Genomic DNA, 26,137 nt, shown 5'->3' with positions numbered 1-26,137 from the left:
GCTTAAGCATAAGCAAGCACCATCCAACAGGAAAGACAGAGAAACTCACATAAGCGTCTTCAAGCTCCGCCCTGAATGACAGACACAGAGGAAACATGAATGCACCTGATAAGAGCCCAGGTGTCATAACTGACAGTGTCCAGATAGCCAACAGCAGCACATTACAAGTTCTTTACAAGTGACCCCAAAGGGAAGCCATATTCTGAAACAAACCTGAACATATTTAGAAGGATTAAAGTCACATAGCATGCACTTAGAAAGGAAATAAAATCAGGAATCACTAACAGTAAGACCACCGGACACTCTCTGAGAACTTGGAATCTAAGCAGGTGCAGTTGTAAATAATGCAGGAGCTGGAGAAGAAATTTGAAGAGTTATTCAAGAAGGCATTGAACTGAAAGAAATGCAAGTTCGGCATTTGCGCTTTATAATCTTTAAAGCAGCAAGAGAAGGCAATGTCTTAAAACTGAAACTTACCTTTAAAAGAGGGAATGCCTCTGACCACTCATCAAAGCTCTCACGCTAACAGTCTAGAGGAAGAGAGTAATGCCCAACACAAGCATCTTTTCTTTGACAGTCAAACGGCTAAGCAAACCCGTAAATCCATATTGTAGAATATTATGTGCCAATTAAAGTGTCAGGTTTATGATACTTACAATAATAACCTGGAAGACTTTACAGAGAACTTGTCAAAGGTCACATGCTTTATAATTGCAATCATATAAACATTCTTATAAAAGACAAAATCACAGGGGTGAAGAAACACATTAGTGGTTTCAGGAGCTTAATAGGTAGGAGGGAAAGGGAAATGGGCATGGCTAGAAAAGGGTAACAGGAGGTTTTTCCTGTCAAGACAAAATTGTTCTGTCTCCTCTTTATCACACACTCATTTTATTATTATCATTTTAAAAATGTATGTGTATGTGGGGGCGGGGAGTACAGGGGAGCCTGAAAGAGGACATCAGCACCCCTGGATCTGGAGTTACAGGTGGCTGTGGGGTGCCCAATGTGGATGCTGTGGACTGAATTCATGTCCTCTGGAAGCAGCAAGCACTCAGCCACTGAGCCATCTTTCCAGGCCTCCTGTTCTCCACCCTGACTGTACCACTATCAGCATCTCACTGTGGACAATGTGTGGTAGTTTGGCAAGATGTTAAGTACTGAGCAAAGCTAGATAATGGTTATAGGCAACCTCTCTGCAATATATTTACAAGTACATGTAGGCCCAGAATTGTATCAAAATAGCAGATTTAATTGAAAAATATATGTATGTACAAGAAGAAAAACTGACGGTTCAAAAAACAAACAAACAAACAAACACCAAAACCAAAAACTTACCCCTCTCTCTAGCAATGCTTGTAAACGCCCAAGGAATGGGAACTGCAATCATATCCCCTGTTGATTAATTACCCTTGTAGACTGATAATATCCCCCAACAACTCAGTAGCTCACAGCCCTAGCTGCAGCATTAGAATTCCCTGTAGGAGTCCACTCGCTCAGAGGAAAACTGAAGGGAGGATGGGGGAAGGATTGTGGGAGGGAATGGCCAGAAGTGGGGGCAGTAAACAGGATGTAAAGTGAATAAGTAAAAAAATTAAATTAAATTAAATTAAAAAAGAACCCCCTGGGGACTCGACAGCATCTGAACATGGGGCTCGATTGTCCCTCTGTCATCAGGACACTTCATTTCTGTGGTGCTCAAGCAACAATATCTCCAGATCACTTCAAAGTCTCATAAATGTAGAGAGAAACAAGCTAAGAACCAACCATGGCTGTACCCAGGGAAAATGAGCATCCCTTTTGTGGTCCTTAGCCTTGTTTGTAAAAGAGTTTAAAAACACACTCAGCAAGAACCTCTAGGACAGTTTTATTAAAATTGGGGGAAAAACAGTATAGCCAAAATGAAAGTCCTGGCAGTGCCCAGGAAGATGAGAGCCAGGGAAAAGTTTTCAGCTAGTTATAGAGAATGAAGAAAGGGTGAGAAAGCCCACAGTGCTGGGTAAAGCAGCATAGGGATGCATGGTCGGGGATCTAAATTCAGAAGGCATTAGACCTCGGGGTTTTGTGTTCCTAGACTGCACACAGAATTGTGTGTTCCTAAACACACAATTAGGAACAGAAACTGAGATGGCTTACTAAGAAAGGACAAGAACTCTCAAGAATGGAGGTGGTCTCTCGGGCTCCTCAGAGCATGCAGCTACAGCCACAGGGTATATGGACCCTTATTGTTCCCTACTCTTAGGTTTGTATTTCCTGGGCTTTCCCACCTCCTACACAAGCTGTTTACTGTAGAACCTGGAATGGGGAAGGGCTTCTTCCATACTTCCACTGCAAACTGGTTTCTTCCACTTGTTAATCTTTCCCCAGTCACTTTATTTATTCTCTGGCTTTATACAGCATCAAGATTGGAACAGGCCAAGAAAAGAACATTTTTGATCATTGTCAAGAATTTTTAGGATTCCCAAGCAAGTAAAATGAATATCTTGTATTTTTTAAATTCATTTTTAAGATTTATTTTACTATTTTTAGAATTTCATATGTGAGTACTGCATTAACATCATTTCTATTCTTTCTACTCTTCACCTCTACCTCATTCAAAGTCTGCCCCACCCCTTCTCAATTCCATGACCCCTTCTTTAATTAAAATTATTATTGTGTCTCATACACATACATATATTTTGCTAGTATGTATATGTGTTTAGGGCTGACCATTTGGGATAGATTAACCAACCCATCACAGGGGCTTATGCCTGGAAAAGACTCGTGTTTATCTCTTGGCAGCCATTAATAGCCCATAGCTCTTTAGTAGGAGTGAGAACTTGTGAAATTTTTCCCATCCACACTGGATGCTAGCTGGTATCTTATCTTGTTCAGATGACAATATTGTTGAGATTTCACAATGCAACCCCTTTCAGATGTTAATCTTAGTGTTTCAGGGTCTAATTCCCACGGTCCTGCCACATGGCCACTACTCAAACCCCACCATAGTCATTCCTCAAGAGTGTTACCTCTTCTCACCACAAATATTGCCCAAGCATGATATCATGTTGACTCTGATACTTTAGTATGTAACACCAACAGATAAGAGATCTGCTTATGTGTGTGTGCCTTTGTATGTGCTCACACATACTGCTTGCTACTGAATAAGGTAGCCTCACTTATCCAGAGTCAGGCCAAAAAATGTCTTTTAAAATTTGGGTTGAAGGGACTTATAGGAAAGAGGAAGGGTTGACAAGGGGAAGGGAGATAAGAGAAAGTGAAGGGGGGGTCAGGATGCAGTATATAGGCATATCACATTTTTAAAATAAAAGCAAATTAATAACAGAGAAAAAATAATGGATTGTTACAAACTCACCACAGCTGTGATCACTGGCATAAAACTTGAACGAGATTGGTTTCACCCACATTCTGTCATGGAAGGAGGAGTACCTTACAAACTTGTCCCTCCCTGAGAATCTAGGCAGTTAATGGTTACTGGGGGCGAGGGAGGAAGGGAGAGAGTGGTGATAGGGGAAGAGATTTTATTCCGTGGTGCAGCCACTGGGAGGGAGCCCATGCTCCTGAAACTATCTCCTGGCTCATGTTCCTCTAAGAATGCTGAGGAAACTCATTGGGTCAGGAAGAGAAAGCTGAGTAGTGGGAGTGGTTGGAGAACAGGCGGGGGCAACAACAGGTGAATATGATCCAAATACATTATGTGTATGAATGAACATAAGGAAACCCAATACTATTTAGTTAACATATGCTAATTAAATCATTCATTTTAAAAAATGAGTTGGTTAACTGATTCACCATCCAGATTAGATCCATTTAGGCGAGCACCTTTCCTAAGGCTCTTCCTGTCTGAAGGGTCTCTTTTTCTCTCTACATCCTATTCATTTCTAGAAAGATCTCTAACAGTTTTACCTCCTCTTCCATCTTCTGAATTTCTCTTCTGCTTTCATGTGGATGTCGGACATGCTCCTTATGTGTGATATTTTCTTTTTCTTCTTTCTTTTTTGGTGTTTTGAAACATGGTTTCTCTGGGTAACAAAGCCCTGGCTGCTCTGGACTTGCTTTGTAGACCAGGCTGGCCTCAAACTCAGAGATCCACCTGCCTCTGCATCCTGAGTGCTGGGCTTAAAGAAATGAGCCTCCACATCTGGTTACAAGGCACATTTCCAAAGCCCCTCCAGTTATTCTAATATGCAGCCACCATTGAGAGCTGGTGGTGTCATACCCATCCTACATCCTAAGACCCAGGAAACAGGTTTGAGGGGTGGAGACTTCCTCCCATCTCAGAGTGCCTTATTAGTTGGATTCAATAAGGTCTCCTTGTTGAAAAGCCAAAGATTTTTCCCCACTGAGCTTTGCTGTTAAGAGATGGGTGTGGTTCATTCACTCATTCAGCAGTTGGCTCAGTCACTCATTCAAAAATTATATGCCGTATCATGGAGGAGATGGGTGTGGTGCTGCCAATTGATCATGATTTTCTGATATAAATTGCCAGGACTGCTCTCCATACAAATTGTTCTGGGTACTTAGACAAATTGGGCCAAGTTACTTCTGGGGTCTTGAGGCTCAATAACTCTCAAAGCCAAGAGCTCACTAACATAGTGATCATAGCCGATCTTCCGTCCTACGTCCTGGGCGTGATGTCGCCATGTGCACCCTGGGAGGTTGTGGACACACAGGCTGCTTCACTCCTCCTTCATGGTTTTGCACATGCTTTTCTTTTACAACTGGTGGCCAGCTCTTGCTTCTAGGAGCATCAGTTGCATTAGATCAGTCTTCTCTCGGAAGCTCTTCATGCTTACTTGCTGCTAACTCCTCCTGCCACCCCTGCTGCCGTGTCATACCAGCACCTGGTCTCTGTGTCATACTGCACACAGCCGTTGCTGTAAGTGCTTCTCTTCTCTCCCACTGCACATGGAGTGTCCACCATGAGTCTTCCAAACAGCGGCTTGGGTATCATGAAGGGACCGATTGAGAGTTCTCTACTCAGACTTAGGGTCTCGCCTCCACTTGGTTCTGACGCATGGTCAGGCTTTCTACACACCATTTCCTGATAATGCCTCTTGCTTTACAGGCACTCCATTTAAAAATCAGTTAGTTACCGGAACCAAATAAAGTCATCTTCCCTCTAGAGCAGTGGTTTTCAACCTTCCTAATTCTGCAGCCTTTGGTATATTTTTCTCATGTTGTGGTGGCCCCCCGCTGTAAAATTATTTCATTGCTACTTCATAACTGTAAATTTGCTACTGTTATGAATCATAATTTAAATATCTGATATGCAGAATATCAAATATATAACCCCCCCCCCCAAAAGGGATCGAGCGCTACTGGCCTAAAGGCAAACTTCAGGTCGGTATTATCTCTACCTACCGTGGAGCCTAGCGTCCAAGACAGAACAAGAGTCTTATTGAAATCCCCTACAGTAGTATTATCTTCACTGGCAGATGACAGCTGTATCCCTCACCACCACAGCGGACTATGATCCCCTTAGCAGTAACTGTGCTCCACACTGTGAAACCTGAGACCCAGCCTCTGGCTGGCAGCTGCTGAGTGCCACCCATTCTCCCTATTCTCTGGAGCTGTGTCACCCCCATTATTTACTTCATTCAGAGTAGTGGCTGGTCCAAGAGATAATGATTCTGAAATGGTTCTGTGGTTTGTTTCCCTTGAGATGAGGTCTGTTTGGTCTTCTTGCTTAGTCAAAAAAAAAAAAAAAAAAAAAAAAAAAAAGTTCTTCTTACCTTAAATTCAATATATTTTGTTTCTGAAAATCTACCAGAATTGAGGAGACCCACTGTTCTTCTTTGAGCCCTCAACCTTATTTGGTTTAGTTTTCTGGTACCTATTTTTGAACAGAGCTATGTTTCTGTGAACCCTTTTTTTCTTCCCCAGTTCCTAGTGTGACCTGTTCTGGCTTCTTCCTTCCTTCCTTCCTTCCTTCCTTCCTTCCTTCCTTCCTTCCTTCCTTCCTCCCTTCCTAACCAACAACAGGCTCACTGGATCTGGCTCTCTCTTAACCTTCTGCTCTGTGGGCCTGGTCCTAGAAAGGGGGCCTAGACTATGTCAACACCACCATCTTTATTACATGCTGACCTTACATTTCCTGAGGGTGGAACCTGGAACTCGATTTGGTGGCAACTCCTGCTGTCTGAAATGGTAGCTGCTCCTGAGATGGCTGGATGCCATTAGATCTTGAAGCAATTGTTACTGAAATCTTCCTAGATTCACTGGGATGTTTCAGGCACACATGTTAATATGCCTGGACTCTTTGTGTATGAGGATTCTGACAATGGCCCAGAGTAGAGAGCTATTGAAGCCAGGGTGTTGTTAAGGTTTTTTTATTTAAGATATTTTAAAAATTAGGAAGACTGATGCTAAAATTTCTCAGGACAAACCTTGAGCTTTTCTAAGGATTAATGATAACACAAAGGAAACTCACTGCTGACTTTTCAGTCTAAGGTGGCAGGTAAAGGGTCTCTGTGTCAAACTGTTTTCACATGGAAAATAACTGACAGCATTATTAAAATAATTTCTGAGGAATAAGGCTTTTGTTTCTAAATGGTTCATGGTTCATCTACCACATTTTATTGGCTACAGATGTTATATTTCTACAGAGGTAAGTCTTGTTCATGGTGGTGGTGATGGACAGTCTTGATGCAGCTGTAGGGTGCATTAGGTAGGTAATAAGGTAGGACTTATACTCCAGGGACTGACTGACAGTGTAAGGTACAAGGCCTCCTTGTGGGAATAAGTGACACGGAGGTTTTGTGACTGAGGTTCTGCTGAGTCAGAATCTGTGATTAGTTCTTTCCTAGTGCTGCAGACCCTCTGGGTCCTTTTGTCTGTGTTGAATGGGTCTCTAGTTGCAGATGGGCAAGGAGTCTGTGAATGACAGACAGATCAACACGGGAGATTGTGTAGAATCTGAATGTAATTTGTCAAGTCGAGCATCGAACTTTTTATACAGAAGAATAACAAGAAACCAGGCGAGATACATCCACCAAGTTACAGTGACACAAAACATAAGGAATGTATACATCAAAAGAAGGTGGGGACCAGGCCGCTGCCACTAAGAAGGGATCGAGGTGTAAAGCTAGTCTATTGTTAAGCCCACTACCAGGGGTTTTTAGTCAATGCCTGATTTATGCTGTTTCTTTGGACCAAGTGAAGAAACCTGTCTCAGGGGGATTCCCTAACTCTTTCATGGTGAACCTACCTGTTCACTAGGCCATTGTGAATTCTCTTGTCTGGGTAAGACTGGCTATTGTCTCAAACACTCTGCAGACCAGCCCTGAGCTATTCTGGCTTGGTTCTTTGTAATGCCTAATTAGTTTCACTGTCTCTATTAGAAGTAAATTTGAATGAATAGGTATCCTTCTCACGAAATTCCTACTGAATTCCCAGTTTGTCGGCTTCAAGAATTTTCTGGGCGTTGGAACACTGGCAAAGGCTTAGCTATGTCAGAATTCAATCTTAAAAGGCACTTATAATAAAATAATACTAAAAGAGAGCACGTGGATCCATACACCAGACTAACTTGGGGATAGGTTATAAGTACACGGGTTATGAGAATGCCAAAGTTCCAGGAGGTGAGTTTCCATGAAACTCTTTGCCTCGTGAGTGCAAACTTCACTGGAGTGTGCATAGCATAGCCTGGGGTTCAGGGATCTTCACCTTAGAATTTAACTCTAGAGCTGACGGGAACGTTTTTCCACATCCATTCACCTTATCTCTGAGTGAAGATAATATGACAATTGCACCCCTAGTTGGCAGGCTGGAATTCTCAACTTGGTTGTCCAACATCTAGAGCAGGGGTTCTCAACCTTCCCAAAGACGGGACGCAACCCTTTACTACAGTTCCACATGTTGTGCTGACCCTCAACCATAATATTATTTTGTTGCTACTTCCCAGCCATAATTTTGCTACTGTGATGAATCTTAATGTAAATATCTGATATAGAAGATATCGGATATGAAGTCCCTAACAGGGTCAAGACCCACAGGCTGAGACCTGGTGATTTAGAAGTCTCTTAGTGAGAAGGTGACAGAGGTTTGCCATGGTCCCCGCCCCTATATAAACCTTACATGATTTAAGTCTTGGGATGGAACAGTCCACCAGGTTTAAGCCTTTCCTGGTGAAATCTCAGCTGTGTCCCTCTTGCTGGGTGTTTGCTAATGGGGCTGGGCTCTTGGGAGAGCTATTCTCTATCCTTTTCCTGTATCTATAACTGTGTTTCCAAAGCCCTGGCTGACCTAAAAACAGACTTTTGTCATACAAATAACTTCTTTACTTTCAAAGTAACTTCTTTGAATATTCACTGATTAGGAAGTGTAGAAGTGGACATGGCCTTCATCAAATGACCAAAATGAAATAAAAGTAAAGGGGCAAACTGAAGTCCTGGGACAGCAGCAGGAGACTATAAAAAGAATCCAGCAGGCTGTGGAGAAGTCTCAGTGGGTCAGTGCAACCTGAACTGAGATCCCCATGTAAAAGGCCAATCACAGCTGCACAGTGACCTGTAACCCCGGCACTGTGTCCCCAGACATAGGCATGGCAGGGTTTCCTGATAAACAGCCTACTCCAGGTTCAGTGAGAGACCCTGTCTCAACAGGATAAGGCATGATAGATAGAACAGAGCACCAGATATTTTCCTCTGGCCTCTACACATATACCTGGGTTATATACACTGAGAAAACTGCCATTCAAATATTGGGCTGATTGACTGGTGAAATTCAAATGGCCCTTATGATTAATCGTCAAAATGAATTGCTGCTTATTTCTGAATGGGGTGGCTACAGACTGATTTCTTATTTGTGTGTGTTTGTGGGTGTGTGTTTAAAGAATGCCTTGCTAGGCAAGGGTTTTGAATTGCTTTGTTTCTTGAGCTCAATGGGTGTCTGGGACAGTCTATTTTGCTAGTGGGTCTTTGTGGAGGTGGCCCTGTGCAGCTCTAAGCCAGACACAGTTTTCAGAAGCTGAGCTCAGAATGGAAACTGAAGAGGCAAATGTGAAACAGTCCCTCGTTGTGGGCATTATCAGCTTATTCAGAAGGAATCTCCTGTGGTTCTGTTATTTCAAACCAGGGACAGGTTCAGAAATCACAGAGTAGGTGGGGCCATGGCTCCCACACTGCACACAAGAGGCAGCTCACTAACACTGTCTTTTCTGGAGAGAGAGTTGCAGGAGGGGGTGGTGGTGGTGGTGGTGATGATGGGGGGTGTGACTGTAATCTTTTGAAATCTGTCCTTTCACTTGCTTTTCCTAATAAGGCCATCCACAATCACAGACAGAATTAGTCACCTAGTGCCATTTGAGTTTTCAACACATGGCTGGCTTACAGCAAGACAAGCATCTATTTATGTTCAGTGATAATGATGTTTACATAGTCAACCATTCCTCTCACAGAGCACAAACAAGGCTGCCCTGGGTGATGATCCTGGCTTCAGCCCTTTGCAACCAACATAGAAAGCCAGTTCTGAAGTTACAGAATGCCTTCCAAGATTGTCTGCTTTTGCCATGTTCACCACAAATACATATGGTTAACTTGTGAATCTGAACCTGAAGGTGGTGGTAGCAAGAGAATGAGCTGAATTTGGCCAGAGGCCTGGAACCCAAACTCTTTCCTTTGTTGAGGGATCTGCATGATGTGTAAGTTGTGTTCTCTCTATAGGCTGTCCTAAGCAAAATGAGAATGGAATACACTCAGTATTGCTGGTAATATACTAGAGCCTGCAGTCAGAGATATTTCTTGAAGAGAGGGGAGGAAAGGGCCAGAGTCTTCACTGACAAGCCTGAGGTTGACCCACAACCATCTCTTGCCATTCCACTGTAATGAGGTTCTCTAACCTACAGCAATGGAGTGCAAGCCCAGGACCTATGAGCTCCTAGTAGAGGCGGTGCTTTGGAGAGAGAACCCACAGCTGACAAGAGATAAAACAAGACTAGGGACAAAAAGACAAAAGACAAAGAGACAGATTCCAAGGGGACAGCAAGCAGAAAGTGGTAGAGACTGACCAGATAGGTGACAGCTGAAAGAAAGAGGATTTTCAGATGGCTGAAAGAAGGGGGAGGGTGTTGTTGTTGTTGTTGTTGTTGGTGGTGGTGGTGGTGGTGGTGGTTTCAGAGAACTTGGTCCAGGATCACTTGGCTCTGTGTTTCTGGACCTTTGCCTTTCGCAAGTCAGAGAGTCATGGAGTCAGAATGTGTGACAAAAAGCAGAGATATAGAAAGGGACCAGGGAATAAATACTCCCTCTGGTTCCCCACGGACTTATTTCCTCCAGCTTGACCCCATCCATTTCTTAACATTTCTAGAACTTCCCACAATATTGCTTCTATATGGGAAGATAGGCTTTAACATATGAGCTGGTAAGGAAGGTTCCATATTTAAGCTGCGACAATCAGTAATACCTTTCATATTCAGAAGCACTTCAGCCTTCCAAAGGGCTGTATGGAACGATTCCGTTTGATTCATTTTGCTTTGCTGAGACAAAGTCTCCCTATGCATCCAAGGAGATCTTTGAACATCTTATCCTCTTGTCTCAGCCTCTCAAAAGTCACTCTTCCAATTGGAAGCATTTGAGAAAGATGGGGCTGGAGAGACCACTCAGTGATTAAGAACACTTGTTGTTTCTTAGAGGACACAAGTTTAGTTCCCAGCATGCACAGCCAGCAGTTCACAAAAAGCTTGTGATTCCAGCTCCAGGGGAATCCCACACATTCTTCTGGACTCCTTGCAAATTTGCACAAATGTGCCACACACACACACACAAACACACACACACACACACAAAATAAATCTTAAAACCAACACAGTTGCCTTAGGAGAGTTGGGGAGATGTCTTTTTGTCTTTTTCTAGTTCATGGTCATAACAAGAGTGTTCATTAGCTGGGGATGGGGAGGGTCTCCCAGAAGGAAATGAGTGGACATAAATCCAGTCAAAGAGGGTTCTGGGATTTGCACTGGGCAGAACACTAAGGAACCAGCAAATGGGCTGGTTAAGACCTACAAACTTCAGTGGCAACTTGAAACAATCCCACAGAGTGATCACGACACAGTCCCCTACCTGTGGCATGGGGGGTGGGGGTTATGCAGAGGTGACTCCAGCTGTGGGAAGCCACAAGTGCTGTTACAGGGTGGCGCTGGCTTCCACTGGCCACCACCCATACATAGGCAGTAAAGTTTTTTTTTTTTTGCAAAGATGAGGTTTTGAGAATTAACCAAAATTAACCAATCAGATGAGAGACAAGTTAACCAATCAGATGAGAGACAAGTTAGCCAATCAGATGAGAGAGAAGTTGACCAATCAGATGAGAGAGAAGTTAACTAATCAGATGTAGGCATGCAAATGAGGTGGTAAGCATAACCCATGCATAACCAATCCGGGTGTGAGACACCTCTCCTAGGCCTATATAAGCAGCACCAGTTCTGGGCTTGGGGTCACTTCGCCTCTGCAATCAAGCTCTCCCAATAAACGTGTGCGGAAGGATCCTGTTGCAGCGTTGTTCTTGCTGGTGAGTCGGGTGCGCGCAAGACCAGCCAAGGTGAAGACGCAGAATGCCAAAAAGAAGTGGTTCCTCCCCTAAACATAATGCTCAAGGACCATGCTGGCTGAGGTGGAATGGGAGGGAGGGGGTCTCCCACACATTATGAACACAACTGATGCCCTAGGTCAAGACTCAACATGGGTACAGAAAAAAAGACAGTCCTGCTTTCCATGCTGTGAGCTCCAGGTTCAACCCTACTTGCTTCATCCTCAGTGGATATGTACTGCACACACACACACACACACACACACACATAGACACACACACACACATGCACAGATTTCAAAAAAGAATGTAGTTTGTATCTTAGAAGAGACTTGTCAATACAGCATTAATATTTCATTAAGCAATCAATCTGTCTCCTCTTGAAGTTGTGGTATTTGCTTGAAACCGAGACCACTTTCATGCACCCATACATTACCTCACACCCCTGTCATATGCCAAGAAAGACACTGAGCCCAACAATTTCTGAAGACAAACATATTGCCTTTGTCATTTGTCTTTGTCCATTTACCAGCAAACAGCTTTGGAATTCCACAGAATGCAAGGCAAGGACATTGTTAACCATGAGAAAGATGTGCTCACAATGTACAGACAGAAGTTGTAGAAAGTTAGCTGACACCACATAAATCAGACTCCTTTGCTTTTTTTTTTGGCAAAAGACTTTAAAATAGGATTTTAATACTTGTTTCTTTCTCCCCTGAGGTCCTAGGGATCAAATCTGAGCCTCATGTGTGCTAGGCAAGGGCTCAAGCCCTAGCTAGGTCCCCAGGAACCCCTTTTTCTTAAGATTTGTTCTTGGTCTAATTTACCCAGACTGGCCATGAACTTGCTCTGTAGTCCAGGTCAACTTTGACTTTGTGGTCCTCTGGCCTCAGCCTTGCTAGTTACTGCAATTATAGGTTTGCACCTCCGGGCTCTGATCTCATTCCATCAATTTATTTTTGCAACAATTTTACTTATGGTGTGTGTCTAAGTAAGTGTATGAGAGTGTGTGTGTGAGTGTGTGTGAGTGATGTGTAGGTGATGTGTGTGTATGTGATATGTGTATGAGTGTGTGTGTATGTGATGTATGTGCACATGATATATATGTGAGTGTGTGTGACTGATATATGTGTGCAAGTGCTGTGTGTGTGATATGTATGTGATAAGTGTGTGAGAGTGTGGGTGAATGATATGTGTATGTGATGTGTGTGTACATGATATGTGTATGAATGTGTGTGACTGATAGATGTGTGTAAGTGCTATGTGTCTGATGTGTGTGTGTATGTGTGTGTATGTGTGTGTGAGTGAGTGAGTGATGAGTGTAGCCACATTGTGCTCTGTAAGGCCTGTATATGGAGGATGACTAAACAACTTCTGGAAGTCTTTTTGGGGTATTGACCTCAGGTCATCCGGCTTTTGCAGCAAGTGAGCACTTTTACCTGCTAAGTTGCCCCCTCATTAACTCTTAATGCCTTTTAGACAGACCCCACAGTGACTCACTCCTTCTTAGAACATGCTGCTCCCTGAAGTGCATCTTGAGACTTACATAGAGGTTCATTGTCTTTAGGTGGGAACCCCTTGGCCTTTCTCCTTTTCCTTCCCACAAGAAGATACACGAGGGGCATAGATGAGCAAACCCAATGTGTGTAAATAGGCCCCTAATTGTTTCTGCATGTCTTCCTGGAAAGATGGACATTTTCTGAGAAAGAAGCGTCATGAACATTACTGGCAGACAGAATCCATCTGGAAAAGAATAAAAGCGACCCCGTTTCAGTCCTGTTGGAGGCTGATGGTCTAACTCTCTCAGATGTGGGAAATGGGTCTTTGAGGGATGATCAGAGCTGACTCCAGATGCTGTCTCAGTGGAATTCCAGTGCAGGTTGCCCAGTGAGTCTCTCACAGGGTCCACCCACAACCCCATAGCAAGGCATGGAATCTCTGCTTACTAAACAGCAGGTCTCAGAAGGACATTGTCCCTAAGCAACATTCTTTTTAGCCCAGAATATTTTATATACTCTTTAACTTCATGAGAGTATGCACCCTCTGCGACAGAAAATGGAGGGCAAGAAACACAAGTGAGTCTGGTAAGGAAAAGCACACTTTTGTTTTGAGTGATTTTTACAAAGGCCATTCCATGGGCTTGGGTGAGCCTTGGCCATTCCTTGCATACTCGAGGAGGCAGGGAGCTTGGAGTTGTGGAGAGGTTGCCCCTCAGGTTGAGTTGGCTCCCTTTGAAGAGCCTTCCTTTCTTTCATCTTCCTGCTCTGATGTAATTACATGGCTGTGTGGGGAGGTGGTGAGTGTAAAACTTCCTGAGTTTTACTTTGCCATTTTGCCTTTTGGCTCTCTAGATACAGTCCCTCCTAGGGGCAGTCACAAGCATGTAAGTGGTGCTTGCAGCCATGGGTAATGACATGGTCAGAGTCACAGGCCAGCATAGTCTCGTGATGTGCCTGGGGACAGGCATTCTAAGCACAGGAGCATGCGGGGCTTGGTTTCCGGCTGCCGTCCTTTTTTATTCTTAGGCCTTGTGTTTGCAGGGCTGGTTTTTCCTTTTCCTTCTGACCCACTCTGCACTGGTGCAACTGTTTTGTTCCACACAGTCTTTTTTTAAGAAGCATGCTGGAGCGAGACTGCATGTGCCTATGTAAACAAATATGACTCGAGATCTGTAGGCTGTATAACAGCAAAGCAAGATAGGAAAAACAGAGAAGGGGCAGAAGAATGGAGGAGAAACCAGCTGATAGAGAAAGAAAATTCAAGATAGGGACACCCATATGGGTTGAGTATGAATACATACATCATGTGATGTGTGACATGTCACATCTGAACATATGGAAGCCCAGATTGAGACCGATGGCTTCTTTCCAGCCAGGGCTTCCTGGGTCTTACTGACTGCCAGATAGAGTAAGTATTCAGATAGGACAATGCTTAGGTGGGCACAGGCAGCTGCTGTTTGCAAAGTAAACACAACCTGTGACTGGTGGCTGGTGCCCCATAGGAGAACTTCTTACCAATGAAATTACAAGTTAGGTACCATATGTTATTGTGTAGAGAACCTGTGTCTGCTCGGGTGAGGGATGTTGCTGGCGATGTCTGCAGCAGAGGTTCACAGGATCCGGCTGATGTCTAGAACAACTCCACAGACACAGAGAGATGCTGGAAGCTTCGTGTGAGGCATGCTGTGACACGCTACCACCATCAGTGTCAGCACTGCTACCCCTGGGGTATCCTGACTAGATTCTGTGACTTGGACAACCTGACCAGTTGGTCCAGCTACTCTGGGCTTCAGAGCATTCTCAGATGTGAGCTTGTTTCTTCCAAGCCTCTACTCTCTGGAAAGAAAGATAGGAAGTGCCCTACCAAGACAGTGAGGCTCTACGCAGTACTGTGGGGCAATGGTCCCCATGCACAGCTCCCACTTGGTTAGTGAGAATCATCATGCAGACTCCAGTTTCAGTGCTCCTCCTCCCAGGATCCGTGGTAGAAAAGCTGGCCATTCAGACCAAGCCCGAGCTTCTGCCTGTCTCACCTGTGCTAGGCTGGGACTCTTATGGTAACATGTGTTAGGTGTATGTTAGGCGAGCTGGTGTTTGGCCACCAGCAACTCCTACAGCAGGGAAATAAGGCTGCTCTCAAAGATGGATCAGGACAGAGGCTCATGACTACTACAAGCCTGGTCTTTAGTAATTTAATGTTTTTCTTCATGACTGTTTTTGACAGTAAGTTTAATCGAGAGTTCCATGGTAGAGGGCTGGGCAGTGGTGGCACATGACTTTAATCCCTGCATTTGGGAGGCAGAGGCAGGCAGATTTCTGAGTTTGAGGCCAGCCTGGTCTACAAAATGAGTTCCAGGATAGCCAGGGCTATACAGAGAAACCCTGTCAAAAAAAAAAAAAAAAAAAGTTCCATGGTTCCATGGTAGGAAAGATAGAACAGCACTGGCTGGTCTTATAAAGGATACTGTTCCCAGTACCTTCATGGTGGCTCACAACTATTTGTAACTCCAGTTTCAGGGAATCTTGTGCCCTCTCCTGGCCTCTTTGAGCAACAGGAATACACATAGTACACGTACGTACGTATGTACATGCAAGCAAATCACTAAAATAAAAATAAATACATCTTTTAAAAAGGAGTTCCACAGTAGTATCAAGAAAAATAATCAGTCAGCTCTCAGTAGTCTTAGAATTGGACCCTTTCAGGAAGGCCTCGTCGTGGTAGAGAAAGCCCTTTTACCCCAGACCCTTCTTCAAGTGGAAGCCCTGAGTGATCTCAGTGCCAGAGATGTCTTTTGGGGTTATCAGAAAGTGCCAGAAGGGACTGGGCCTGCCAGGTGTTCTGTCATTGCCTCTCACAGAGGTGTCTTCTGAGGAATCCACCTCAGGGAAGAATACTGCTTGCTGGTGACACACAGGTGGGACTTGGCAGAAGGCCTAATGCCGAGAAATGCGTGGTGGGAGCCCAGGCTGCAGCTCCTGTGAAAGGCAGTAAACCTGGCCTTCAGTCCTGTTGCACACGAACCCGGTACTTATGGTCTCTACTACATCTGACCCGCCTGAGAGAAGGACGGGAAATATTTACCTCACAGGGTAGCCATAGGATTAACACAGGTGGCCACATGCTCAGGTCTCAGGACATGTGGCTTCCTGGGAGATGGAGCAGGAGGGGCCTAGGGAGCTCGTGAGCAATCACTGTAGGCACTTAGTAGCAAACAGAAACTCTGAGAACCTTGCCAAGGCTCTGACGCCATCCTCTATCCAGGCAGAAGTTATATCTAGGCAAAGAGTCTTCCTATCCATATAGAAATTCCTGCAGACTGTTCCAGGTGTGAAAGAAAAGCAAATGATGGCATGAAGCATGCAAGCTTCCAATTTGAAAAACTTGCAGATGGTTTTAAAGCTATTGTTCCATACAATTACAGAATGGCTCTCCATAACAATGTTTATTTTATTTATTTGTTTGTTTGTTTGTTTGTTTGTTTTTCGAGACAGGGTTTCTCTGTGTAGCCCTGACTATCCTGGAACTCACTCTGTAGACCAGGCTGGCCTTGAACTCAGAAATCTGCCTGCCTCTGCCTCCCAAGTGCTGGGATTACAGGCGTGCACCACCACTGCCTGGCAACAATGTTTATTTTAAAATATTTAAAAACTATTTAACAAATCAGTTTGACGTGGGACAGAACCCTGGCATAAATGTAAGAACACAGACCGCTGAGAATACAATACACCTTACAAAGGCTGCTCACTAGAATCCATGTGGCTCTAGTTCTGGCTGTTCCTCACACCAGCTAGGTGATCCTGGGTGAGACACTAAACCTCTTCAAGTCTCAGTTTTCGTCTCAGGTATGTGGAGATGATGATGGTGGTGGTGGTGGTGGTGGTGGTGGTGGTGATCAGATGGTGATGATGATGGTGGTGGTTAAGGTAATAGCTTGTACTGAGACTGGCTCAGGAAATGTTTACTATGCCATAATTAAACCCCCATTTGTAAGGAATATATTGTCGTAGAAAGCAAAGTATAACGAATACAAGGAATGAAAAAGACACACACATTGCTCATTCAGTTTTACTGTTGGTAAGTATCAAGTGGGCCATGCTGCACTGACAAAACTCACTCACAGTGGCTTGTGAGAAAGAGAGAGCTGAATTCTTTGCACAGTTGAGAGACATTCAGGGTTCTCTTCCAAGAAAACACTGCAGGAGGAGAAGAGGCAGAGAAACATCTGAGAACCTTTCCCAGCCATAACTAATCACACAACCTGGTTAAACTTTGGGATTTTGCAAAGTTCGTTACCGTATCACCAAGTAGCACACAACCAGAAAGACACCTCTCCCTGTCATGAGGGTCCCGCAGGAATTCTGCACTGTAGCGGGAGACTGGAGTGGGTTCTTCAAAGGAGACACTACAGTGGATTTTCTCAGGGCTTCCCAGCTGACCAGCATGGCCCTGCAAGGGTTTTCAGTCATCACGGATGACTCCAGAGTGATGCTGTGCTGGTTCTCGTTTTGAGAAACAATGCCACGTATCTCAAGCTAGCCTGGAACATGCTATGTAATTCAGGGTGACCATGAACTTCCCTCCACTGCCTCGACCTCCTGAATGCAGTGGAGGGAAGTTCATGGTTACAGGTGTGGGCAGCACATTCAGTTATGTAGTGCTGGGAAACCCACCATCCAGTCTCTTTACTCAAAGAGATAATATTCTGGGGCGCTGTCTTTACTGTAATTTTGACAGGCATGTGGTTTTTCTCATTGGAATCCATAAAAGAAGGAGGCTGTAATAGGGCTCGCTGGTGAGAGCACCTGCAGGCAAACATGACAGTTTGAGTTCGATCTCTGAACTCATGTGGTGGAAGGAGAGGAGTGACTCCTGAACTTGTCCTCTGACCTCCACAGGAGCGCTATGGTAGACATGCACCCCTGTTCCATACACACCACAAAACTCATAAGTAAAAATGTGAAATTTTTTAATTCATAAAAGAAATGAGAACTTGACCAACAATGTCTAACTAAACATTTAAAGCCAAGTGTCGAGCTGAGTGCTTGAAAAATCAGTTCTTGCGAGTATTTTTCCCTTTATTTATGTATGTAGTATGTTTATTTGCATGCTGGTGAAGGCACACATACGTGGGTGTGCATACACTTATATGCACATACGTGTGGAGGCCCGAGGTTGCTGCTGGGTATCTTTCTTGATCTCCCTCCACTTTATTGGCTCAGTATGTCTGTGAATGCAGAGCTTGCAAATTTGGCTAGTCTGGTTAGCTAGCTTACCTTGGGGAGACTCTGTCTTCACCTCTTGAGCCCTCAGATCACTGGTGGCTGCTATTCTTGCCTTACCTTTGTCACGTGGATGCTGGGGATTCAAACTATGGTCTGTGGGCTTGCTTAGTAAGTGCTTTCTTTATCCACCAGGGCAGCTCCATATTTTACTTTTTAGAAGATCCATCATAAAATCCTTTCAATGTGTATTTTCCTTGTAGGATGAAGATGTTAAACCTCTGGCAGAGATGATGGCATAGAAAAACCTTTATCATAAAGATCAGATGTTGTTTTACCAGCACATTCTTTCATATGTATCACCAAAAGAATAGACCTTGTTATCACACAATAATCCCTGCTGTTAGGGTCAGTGCTAGAGTGCTTTTCCAGCATGCATTAGACCCTGGCTTCCACCCCCAGTGTGCACCCCCAGCCACAGAACACCCACCTATCTTGTATTGTTTTCTTTTCTACATCTGATATTTATTTGATTAGCATCAAGTTTTCCATCGAACAGGGTCACAGGAGCCCAGCAGAATCTTCTGGAAGCACACATGTTCCTGTTATGTTCTTGAGAAATAGAGTGACTAGATTCTCCTGGATGTTGCTCTACAAGGTGCCAAGCACATGCAAGAGCACCTGCAGGAGAAACCTTGTCCCCTAGGGAATAAATACTGTCACTGTGACTTAGTGCTGGGACAACAGACCTGACAATACCAACTTAAGAACAGGCTTATTTTTTACTCACAGTTTAAAAAGATACAGTCCTTCATAGCAGAAAGTCATGGCAGGGGACAAGGAAGTGGCTGACACACATGTCTACAGTCAGGAAGGGATGGATGCAGAAGAAGGATGGATGCTGCTACTCAACTGGCTTTCTCTTGTTTTCTTTTTTGTTGTACTCAGGCCCCCAGCCCACAGGGAAATGCCACTGACAGTCAGCCTGGGTCTTCTCCACTCAGTTAGACCTTACCAGAAACATTCTCACAGGAGGTTCTAACTCTAGCCAGGTTAACAATGAAGACTAATGACCAGGAAGGCCAAAGAGCAACGAGGCAATGTTAGCTGATGTCTCAATCAGGTCAAAGGGTGTTTGGAGTAGGGTACACACATTCAAGTGCACAGGCCTGTTCCAGAAGCCATGAGTTCTGAGAAAGCTTCATTGTGAATCTTGTATCTTACCTCAAAGCCATAGTTGGAAGTGAAGCAGGTGGCATTTCTCAGTACAAGCATTTTAGGACAGCTTCTCCCACTGAAGTGCAGTCTGGCAGGACTTTACCTACGCATAACCTTGCTGTGCATCTGTTAAAATCAACAGAAATGCTTATTTCTTCTTGAGGGTCATGCTAGAAGCTAGTTTCTTTACTACATTGGTCAGAAAGTCAGCCCTCCTCCTGAAGACCAAACAAAATGATCCAGTGCTTAGAGCAGCCCTGTTGGAGAGGTGCTGTTCTTCCTATTCCCAGACAGGAGAGCTTAGGCGCCATGTCCGGTGTCTGGGGTTGAATCCCTGCTCTGCAGCTTGTTCTTCTGTCCTCTTACATCCATTTGTTGGCTCTGCTCTCATCTGTGTCACCTTTAACTGTGTTAAACCTTATGTTTTGAATCTCTTTTGTTCTAAGTGGGAGCCAGATGAAATCTACAAGTTGCTTTGGGGTCCTTGTGTTTCCAAACTGTCTTAAAGGAGAGATGTCCTGTTTCTCCTGTGGGGCACTGGCTGTTGTAGAAGCTTGCTCTTTCCCCCCACCTCCCTGGAGATTGCTCTGTGCTCTAGATAGGTCTGCCTCCTTCCCCAGGACATTATTTATTCTTTTAGTGTCTGTCCTTGTGTTTTACCCTGGATATTGCCCCGTGCTTGAGATAGGTCTGTCTCCTTCCCTGTGACACAATTTCCTCTTTACTCCCAGTTCTTGTTCTTGTGGATGGAGCTGATATCACAAGGCTTGATCTACTTTAGAGCCAGTTGTTTCAGTGAGGAAAACTTTTGAGTGGTGGGAAGCCCTTCTTCTCCTGTCCCATGAGCAGGTAAATGCTGTCATATATGGCATGGAGTATGCTAGCCAGTCAGGCTGCCTGCAGGGAGAGTTGGCCAGAGCCCAAGCCTCTTAACCCAGCAGCCTTTCATGGATGGAGCCTTTGGTTTTCCATAAGTCTACTCATTAGTGGCTGTATACAGTTTTGCTTAGAAGTTCAGGGTCCTTTCCCACTGATCAACTAGATTTTCTCCATGGGGTGAAGGTTGTCTCAGTGATGAAGGTTATTGTGCCAGTTCAACACACTGTGCACAGGGAAGGCCACATAAAGCTGCTTAATGCTGTCTTAACCACTTTCTTTTAAAGGAAGGAGAGAGAGTCCTGCTGTAGTCAGTTACAGCCATGTCCAAAGAGGATTTGGGCTGTTTCCTGGAGATGGGCTTTCAGGTGATGATGATGGCAAGGATGATGATAATGAAGTCCTGGGCCTCAGTGTTACAACCAATTGTATTTCAATTGCATCCATTCCATCTGTGTCCCATGACAGTCCTTCTCACATGGTCCTGAGCCTTTGATGGCTTTCTTGAACTTGGCCAGAATAGGATACCTCATCTCCCCTTTATGTTCTCTGCTCCAGAGTTGAAAGTTAAGCCATTTCTCCAAGTATCCCTGATTCTTTCTATGTCATCTAGAGATTAAAAAATTAAAGCATGAAATACATGTCTCTTTATGTACATTAGGCTGAACATGATTGATAATATCTATTTCTGTCCCTCACTCCCAAAGCCACACAAACAGTGCTCCAAGGATCCCAAAGGGCAGAATAGATGATGCTCTGTGGTCTTCTCATAGAGATGCAGGCACGACAAATGCATAAATAATTTTATCCTTGATTTCTCTGATGCAGCTGTGATTCTGAGAACTGATAGACACAGTGAGAAACAAGCCAAGGCATATGCTAAGGGAGGAAGGACATGGAAACACAAGCTGCAGGCTGTAGGAGATCCAAGAAACTGAAAGACTAGTGGGAAAGGATCAAAATATAGGTGGTAGGAACTCCAGCCCTGATCATATGCAAACTTGGGCACTTTCTCCTTTCCTCTGGAAATGTCACCTTCTTGGAAACAGAACATAGCTTGCTGAAGGATTCCCAAGAATCAGAGAGGGAAAGAGGGGAGCCTTAACAAAGATCAGCTGAGGACATCCCAGCCATCAAGAGGGGATAGACACAGACAAATCCTTTCCAGCCTATGACTTGCAGAGGTATGTCTACTCCATGATGAGCTCTTCCATGAATGAACAAGGGAGTTTTCACACCGAGTTCCCTTGATGTGGGCAGAGGGAGATTTGTACGAGTTACAAAAGACAATAAACCAATTGCCAGTTGACACCTTGAATCACTTGGTGCTGAGTCTAATGGAGAGACCTTCCAAGATGAGGCATTGACCACCTGGATGGATGTGTTGCCTTGGTGACAAGACAGAGTAGAACAGCCAAAGGAGGAATTCATCTTGGCCCGTGGTCTATGATTGGTTAGTTCAGTTACTTCCTGCCAGGATAAGGCAGAGAGGGCCCAGTAAAGCAGGACTGTGTAGTGACTGGAGAGGAGACTGAAAGGGCCAGAGGACATGATCCCAATGACCTACTCCAACTAGGTAGACCTTGCCTTATTTCTTCTATCACCTCTCAATAGTGTCACCAAAGTTTGAACCCATTAATGATCAATTCTTCCATGGCCCTTTTAGATTTATATGAGCCATATGATGGGCAGGACAAGACTTCTTGAGTCCCTCAGTGAGGTCTCCAGTTGGCACAGCAGATTACCATTTAGATAAATCAGCACCATTCTCTCTGTTCACTGTCTTTGTATTGGGGTGGAAAGAGCCCTTCCCTATGGGCTAAGGATTTGAAGACCCAAGGACTGAAACTGGCCTAGACTGTTCTCTGGGCTCTGGTCCATCTGCTGAGCATCACTGTTCAATTAGCAACCCCTCCTTGGTTTATGACACACTTTGAGTTCCTGCCATCAGAATAATTTGTATCTGGGCAGTCACTGCCCAGAGCTCTGCAAGTCATTCCCTTGCTTCAGACCATACAAGGTTAGGGTTTACTGTCGACTTCTCTGCAGGGTTCTGAGCACTTGGTCCTGCTGCCTTCACATGCAATCCAAAGACGCCTCAGGGGGAAGAAATGTAGGGAAATAAAACCCACATTAAGTGTGCTGAGGAGACTGACGTGGGATCTCTGTGTTAGCTCAGGGAGTTTATCCAGGTGGATTTGATGACATACTCTGTTCCCAAAGCCTGTGTTCAGGCAAAGCCCCAATATATCAAACAGACAGGGAGCTGGCACAGGGCCCTCTGGATGACCTGCTGATGTCAGTCTATGCCTGTCTTGACAATGTTTCCCAGGAGCACAAAAACAAGTGAGAGATGGTTTTGGTGATACGCATGCTCAGGGTGTGCTGACTTGTGAGTACTCTGTTTGGAACAGCGTTGCTCCTGAGAGTCTCAGCACCTCAGACTAAAGCTCGATTGCTGGGTGTGGGGTGATTCGGACAGTTCGGCTTCATCTGGAACCTCTCCTCTTCTCAGCTCTTCCTCCCATCAGAATAATCCCTGAAATGACAGGGGCAAGTTAGCAGTTTGCTGTTGGCTGCCAGAACTGAAGTGACCACAGAAATGGGACAGGGCAAAGGTCTTACCTGGGGAGGGGTGGGGGTTGGTGGGGGAAGGGTGTCTTCTCATTGAAGGGATCCTATCTCCTTGTTTCTCCCATCAGAGGCATATTGCTTTTTGTCTGTTTGTTTGCCAAGACAGGGTCTCACAATAGTCTTGAACCTATAATCCTCCTCTTACAGCTTTTCCAATGCCAGGATTTCAGGTGTGGGCCACTATCCCTTGCTCTGAAATAGATTACTTTTGTAGATTACTGGGAAAGAGTCTTTACTGTAAAATCATACGGTGCAGCTGACAAAGGCTTCCTCTCCAGAACTGGATATGAAAGTGTGAGAAAGCATCTGGAAAGGGCTTCCTGTGTTAGACAGAGAGGCCTTCCTTTGTCTTCACAAGGGGTATGTTCTGTGGCAGCAGGCAACACCAGCCTCCTTTGCAAATACTCATGTGGCCATGGAGCTATCCACTCAAAGTTTCTGGCTCCATTCAGGGCCCAGGGAAATTCACAAAGTAGCAGAGGCCAACAATGTCTTTATATACCCTGACAATGGTCTTCTAGCCCTCTGTGTCCCTGCTTTGGCTCTAATCTCTGCAGGAGGTGGAATGAAAAGCTCACTATCTGGATGGATATGGTGACACTTACCTATAATCCCAGCACTGCAGAGGCAGATACAGGAGGGTCCCTTTGAGTTGGAGGGCAGTCTAGTCTATAAAGCAAGTTCAAGTTCTAGCTGGGGTTGGTGAGACCCTGTTTTTGTGTGGTTGTTGTTGTTTTGGAAGAGGGTGTTTATTTTACATCTCACAGCCATCAGCTCATCTAAATCTTAGGGCTGTCAACCTGCAACTCCTAATAGGGGACTGGGCTGGTGGCATGGAGCTTGGTAAACACAGGAGGCAAGGCTGCTGTCAGAGCTACTTGCTCCCTCTACTGCCAAGCACAATCTCCTGCCCCCTGCCCACCCCAATCCAGGGTCTGCTATCTGCCAGACCTCCCCTCCCTGGCCTGCTTTCCCTCCTGCCTCTGGATGCCATTGTTATTTCTTGCCTCTCCCCTCTCTTGCTTCCTGTTCCTTTCTCCTCTCTTCTGTCTGCTGGTGATCTTTCCTAGTGGTACTTCTGGGTCACTTGATCACTAACTCACAGAGCACCTACTGCATCCCAGCACTGCTAGGAAGCAGACCTTGATCAGAGAACTGGCAGATCCCAGAACTGATGGGCTAGAGAGATGTTGGTGTTACTAAAAGAAGCAAAGAAGTAGACATGATGGTTTGAATGAGAATGGCCTTTGTCAGCTCATGTATCTAAATGCTTTGTCCCTATTTGGTGGAATTGTTTATGAAGGATTATGAGATGTGGCCTTGTTGGAGATATGTTACATGAGCAGGCTTTGAGGTTTCAAAAGCTTCCTTCCATTCCCAGTGTTACCTCTTTGTCTCCTACTTGTGCATCACAAGGTGAGCTTTCAGATGTCTCTGCTGCTACGCCTTTCTGCCACCACTATAGACTCTAACCCTCTGAAACCACAAGTCGTATTAAATGCTTTCTTTTATAAGTTGTCTTGGTCACAGTCTTTTGTCACAGAATTAAAAAGTAACTAAAACAGTAGATGTGGTCATTTCAAGAGGTAACAGATGCAATAAAGAAGATAAAATGAGAAATGAAACGAAACATAGTTTTGGCTAGTCTGATAATGAAACTATTTCTGGAGAAAATATTATAAACATTAATTAGACTATAGTGTTAGGATTGAGGTGGCTATGTGGAGATTGGGAAAAACAGAAAGCTCTATAAAAAAAAAGCAAACAAAATAAACAAACAACAACATGGTCCTGTGACAGCAGAAAACTGTTGAGTCCAAGACAGGAAGAGGTTGGAACTCAGATTGGAGGTTCCTGTGTGATGGATGACAAAGTAGGAAGGCTTGGCCAAGGAAGACACAACTGTAATCCCACAACTCATGCAGTGCAGGCCAGAGGATGAGGAGTTCAAGATTACCCTTGGCTACATTGTAATTTGGAGACCAGCCTGGACTATGTACCACCCTGTGTCAAAACAATAGCAAAAGCAACCAAACAAAGAACAACAGCAACAAAATAAAATGTGAAATCTGGAGGCAAAGTAGCTCTGGCTGAGGGAAGACTCAGGGCTCCTAAGGAGGCAGAGGTGAGTTTGTGCACATCTCAGGAAACATCCTGGGTGCAAGGAAGAGGCAGGCAGTGCTTAGGAGGCCCATGGGACCAGAGACAATGCCCCTTAGACCATCGGTGTGACAGAAGGGGAAGAAGATGGAGGAAGCCTCTGGTGGTTATGGCAGATAATCAAACACACCAAGAAGGGAGACTTCCTCCCTCTCTTCCCCTTTCTTCCTCTCCCTTCTCCTCTCTTCCCTCTTCCTTCTTCCCAACATCTTGGTTCCTCACTCCCCCATTACTTCTCAATGGAATAGTGCCATACACTAGTTGTAGTAGGTTTAGGGGAACATTGAGAGTTGTACTTAGCCAGGGCCACAACAAACCATTAAGATATATTTCTGGAAACGAGAACAGACACTTCCTTTAGAGAAAGGATTCCTTGGTAGTGTGAATGAAGCCCTGCTCCTAGAACCTGGCCAACTCAACAATGGCCAGATTTCACACCCTCTGGTCCTCTTGGCTGCCTGCTGTGGTGCAGTGCACAAGTCAGACAACTGCAGACAATGAACCTGCCCTTGACCACAATGATTCTTGTTGGGGATCACAAGTGGACACGCACAGAGAGCTGAATATGTGGTTCTGAATTCCAGGAAGATATCAAGACTAGAGGGAAATCAGAAGCCATGTTGACATAGAGTGTTTCAGATTAGCTAGCTGCCCTGACATGTTCAGATGAAAGTTCAAGAGACATAGGAATGAAACCTGGGACATCTGAGGCTTAGCAACAGGAAAAGGAACAAAACACCAGAAAGACTTTCAAGGAGCCATTGGAAGTATGGGAGGTGACTGCATGAGGAATATAGCCCAGTGTTGAGGTGTAAGCTCTACTTCATGGAGTGGAGATGAATCATAGAGAGCAGCCAGGAGTCTGAGTCCTGCCAAGGTGAGCAATAGATTTGGCCAGGATGATGGAGATTGTGGGGTGCAGGATGCTGGTGATGCAGGAGGGAGGCTGAGTTGAGTGACTGGAGAGAGAAGAAAGGGGGAGAGAGAGGGAAGGAAGGGAGGCA

At 44.8% G+C, this 26,137-nt stretch overlaps 1 long non-coding RNA gene across 1 annotated transcript in view; it reads right to left on the bottom strand.

Moving 5' to 3' along the window:
* Positions 1-17,079: 17,079 nt before the first annotated feature.
* Positions 17,080-26,137, bottom strand: part of Gm10556 (predicted gene 10556) — a 38,474-nt gene continuing 29,416 nt past the window's right edge. The window contains exons 6-10 of the long non-coding RNA NR_045881.1: positions 22,965-23,165; positions 20,124-22,878; positions 19,470-19,589; positions 18,366-18,553; positions 17,080-17,219 (exon numbers count right to left, since the gene is read on the bottom strand). This is a non-coding gene — a long non-coding RNA (predicted gene 10556). The remainder of the gene's footprint in view (positions 17,220-18,365; positions 18,554-19,469; positions 19,590-20,123; positions 22,879-22,964; positions 23,166-26,137) is intronic.

This window comes from Mus musculus, chromosome 18, assembly GCF_000001635.26.
Source record: "Mus musculus strain C57BL/6J chromosome 18, GRCm38.p6 C57BL/6J".
In the NCBI taxonomy this organism is placed as follows: domain Eukaryota; kingdom Metazoa; phylum Chordata; class Mammalia; order Rodentia; family Muridae; genus Mus; species Mus musculus.
The sequence above is the reverse complement of the archived record's forward strand: the minus strand, read 5'-3'. Positions and strand labels throughout refer to the sequence as shown.